The sequence below is a fragment of the Chrysochloris asiatica genome, unplaced genomic scaffold (assembly GCF_000296735.1).
Source record: "Chrysochloris asiatica unplaced genomic scaffold, ChrAsi1.0 scaffold00490, whole genome shotgun sequence".
NCBI classification, from domain to species: Eukaryota; Metazoa; Chordata; class Mammalia; order Afrosoricida; family Chrysochloridae; genus Chrysochloris; species Chrysochloris asiatica.
In genome coordinates, this window is record NW_006409008.1 from 1,019,863 (window position 1) to 1,023,049 (window position 3,187).

The 3,187-nt window shown below is 47.6% G+C and overlaps 1 pseudogene; it reads right to left on the reverse strand.

Moving 5' to 3' along the window:
- Nucleotides 1-1,382: 1,382 nt before the first annotated feature.
- Nucleotides 1,383-2,967, reverse strand: LOC102834813 (annotated as a pseudogene).
- Between the last annotated feature and the right edge of the window lie 220 nt (nucleotides 2,968-3,187).

The window sequence follows — 3,187 nt, forward strand, 5'->3', positions numbered from 1 at the left end:
AGATGCTGATCTTTAAAATGTCCTACTTTCTCAAATTTTTGTTATACTGTATTAAGCATTTGGAGACTTTGTAGAAATGCATAAACATACGATTGACACATGGCTTAATCAGTAAGACTCAATCAGTCTGAAGTTGACCCAAGTTGAAACACTGCTAAATAAAAAATTAATAATTGTCAGGTAAAAATATCTTGAAGAATAAAAATAAAAATGTTTTTTAATATTTTCTGTGAAATAGAAAATAAGTGCTGGTTGCGCAATGTTTAAATGCTCACTTATTGACCAAAAAATTGGCAATGTAAACTAACCAGCCATCTAAAGGAGAAATATATGACAGTCTGCTTCCATAACAATGGTTGTTGTGGTTAAGTACTGTCCAGTAGGTTCAGACTCAGAGTGACCCTTAATATTGTTTCCAAGGATTTGAACTGCTGACCTTGTGGCTAGCAGCCCAGTGCTTACCCTACAAATCACAGAACAGTTGCTTTTGTTGTTGTTAAGTGTACTTGAGTCAGTTCTGACTCATAGCAACCCTGTATAGGGCTTCTGGGGAGATTCTGGTGGGTTTGAACCATCAATATTTGCAGTTGAGACCAAACTTGCAGTCCAGTGCATAATCCTTATTGCAACCCCAGGACTCGCCAGGAGGACTATAATTTTAAAAATCCTGTGAGGCAGTTGTTCTGTCCTGTAGGGTTGCTATGAATTGGAATCAACTCAGTAACACTGGGTTTGGAAATATGTTTGGATGAAGGAAAAGTAGTAAGTATAAATTGCAAGAACAGAACACACTTCTGTTTCAGACATATATATTCACCCTTTCTATGATGAATTAAGTACCATGATTACACTCAGAGCAAAGAATATGAGAAATAAGCCTTAGATTTCTGACAGTCTTTGTTTGGAATCTCAAGACAATTATATTAGGTGTGAGGAACTGGACAAGTTGCTTCAATATTTCTAGGTCAGTTTCCTCATTCCTTTTTATTTAACTGCAATATTCCTTCAGAGGAGTCCTGGTGTGGCCCTGTGAGGGAATGCACCAGACTGCAAAACCATTTGAACTGCAAGGTCTAAGGTTCAAGCTCACCAGCTGCTCCTTGGAAACCCTATACAGGGTCGTTATCTGTTGGAACTGAGTCAAAGACACTTAATAACAACAATTTTATTTCAGAATATTGTCTTTTTTTTTTTTTTTTTTGAGGGGGGGCTCTTTATTAGATGGATCATTGCTGCACTACAGGCCTCCAATGGGGTCTGTAGTGGAAGCAGTGTCAGTGGCCCCTGGTGAGCCTGGGGAGTATGGATCTCACCTCCCAGTTAGTCACTGTAGTGGATTTCTTCAGGAAAACCTCAGAGACTGGGACCAATGAGCGGCCAGGTTAGAAGTGGAATTGGAAAGGCTCGGTCACGTGCTCCTTCCGCACCTCCAGGCTGGACAGCAGGGAGGAGATGTCCATGACATGCCAGGTCTCTCCATCTGATACCACCGAGGTCTGGTAGGACATCAGCTGCATGTCTGCCTCTGCGAGGAGGCCAATCCTGAGAGGGTTGGAGGGCTGAGCCCGGAACATAAGCACGGGCAGGCACCGGAGGAGAGTCACGTCCAGCCTGAAGACTGCTCTGTTGATTGCCTGCAACACAGGAGTGGTGCCCTGCACCAGGCCCACTGCTTGGTAGGGGGCACCTGCCAGGATCACTGGTCAGTAGGCATTCCCACTGCCCTGTTCCACTGGGGAGGCAGGGTTGTGGGAGGTGGCTACATTGAGTCAGGCTCTTTCACCAGCAGTTTGGCATTCACCAAGTTGACATCCGCCTGATTGGAAGCTTCCTTCGGGAGGCCCACGATGACTGCAGGGCTTAAGCAGTTCCCAGCATTCTTTAGGGATGTTCCCTGTGTCACCACGTGGATGGTCCCTTTGGGGGACCCAGCCCAGGTTCGCATCAGTGTTCCCAGAGCCTCTGTTAGCCCAGTCCACGGTTTGGTGTATGGAGAGAAGGCACTAGTAAGGGCCTGGGCATTTACGATCCCAGCTGGAGATTTCTCCTTCACTATGTGAACAAACTGGATGGCGATTTCCTCCCCACAGCTGCTCTGGGCTTCCTTGGTGCTGGCACCCAGGTGGGGGCAGCTGATGACATTCTCATGGTCCATTAAAGCTCGGTCTCATGGTGGCTCTTCGGTAAACACGTCCAGCGCAGCTCCAGCACACTGACCAGATTGCAGGGCCTGGAGCAGAGCGCCTTCATCCACAGTCCCTTCTCCAGCGCAGTTCACCACACACACCCTCTTCTTGCACTGGGCAAAGGTGCTGTCATTCAACAAACCTGTAGAGGGCAGGAGAGGTGTGTGCACTGTGATGAAGGTACAGAGAGGCCAGAGCTCCTCCAGTGGCAGCTGCTGAACTCCGAAGAAGGAAGAGACCTCTGGAGAAATGATGGGGCCATGCCCTATGGACTTCATGAAAGGATTGCATGCGTGTGGTTACTTCTCTCCCAATTCTGGCCAAGTCAAGAATTCCCAGGGTCTTTCCATTCAGCTCCATCCCCATAAACTTCTTCCAGTCCCACTTCCCATTCTTCATCGAAGCTGTTGCCTGGGGAATCTGCCTGTCCAGGCACATGATATCTCACAGGTGAGCTCCGCAGCACTGAGGCTGTTCCCATTGGGGGTGTTCATGACCAAGGGCCCCTTTCCTCGTCACGGCCTCCAGATTCACGTTGTCCAGGCCTGTGCCAGCCCTGCCCCACCACCTGGAGCTTCTCTGCCCCATTGATGACATCGGCAGTCACCTTGGTGGCTGAGAGGACGATAAGGCCCTTGCAGTCCTGCAGCTCGGCTATCACCTCTTCTTTGCTCGGGTTCTGCTTCTCCATCACTTTTAGTCCTCCATCTTGCAGGATCTTCCGGCAGCAAGGGTCCAGATTATCACTAACGAGCACTTTCCGCAGATTTGCAAAGGCCATTGCTGGAGTCTTCTCAGAATCTGATGCGCTCCCGCAGCAGAAAAACCTAAGCAAAGAGAAACTGCTGCTCAGTCTGGAGAGCTCGTGTAACTGGTCAGAATATTGTCTTTTTAAAATCTCATTTCTATTTCTTCCTGCTTGATGTTATTCATGTTTAAATCATTTTGAGTTGTGCTTCATGTGCCCCACTACACATTTTAAGGAGCTATGGTAGCGTAGT